Raw genomic sequence first — 896 nt, forward strand, 5'->3', positions numbered from 1 at the left:
ATTAGGCACCAAGAATCATCAATCATGCTAATTTAAGGTTATGAATGAATAGTGTGTAATATATTGCTCATCAAATACCCCACACTGAACCTTTTCACTCTTGGGCAAAATCAAGAAATAAGGTTATGCTAACCAAATTGCACCAAAGTGAGTCATGCAAGAAGATCACAAAAACTAGAAACCTAAGAAAATCACATTTTCACAATGAAATCTAGAAAATGCAATGAAATGGGCAAATTCAAACACAGAAGAGTAAAAGAATAAAATCAAGATATCCATGAATATCATCCAATGAATTCAAGTATGCCATGAAACCAATCAAGCCAAGAGGCGAGTCACAACAACATTAAGAAAAGGCGAGTCACAACAATGATAGAATCTCACAAGATATACTCTCTAAAGTGTTTACACTCATGTGTCTTAGGTTGCAAGTGTTTACACTCAAAGCACTTCATGAAAACAAACACAACCATAGGCTTGACAAGCCTCTAACATCAACATCATAAGCACATGCACATAAAGATCAAAAGGACTTTTCAAGGTTGTAATGGGGCCAAGGACAAGGTAGGATAAATATGGGATATGTAGGTAAAACCAAATGGAATATAGGAGCAATGGGGAATAAGTAAAAAGTAAGCAAAAATCAACCCAAAAAAAGACCAAATCTCTAATTCCAATCTTCTTTGCCTTACTCAACCTTTTATTCACTTTTGTTTCTCTTTTTGTTGTTTTTCTTTTTCATTTTCGTTTTTTTTATGAACACTTATGTACGCAATTGTATTAACCATCATTGAGACATAACCAAGAATTCACAAGATTTGAAGAACAATGCACCCTTCCTTACTTAATACACATTCCCAAAACAACTCCAAAGCTCCAAAATTCCCTAAGGTTAG

Source organism: Lupinus angustifolius, chromosome LG02 (assembly GCF_001865875.1).
Source record: "Lupinus angustifolius cultivar Tanjil chromosome LG02, LupAngTanjil_v1.0, whole genome shotgun sequence".
Taxonomy (NCBI): domain Eukaryota; kingdom Viridiplantae; phylum Streptophyta; class Magnoliopsida; order Fabales; family Fabaceae; genus Lupinus; species Lupinus angustifolius.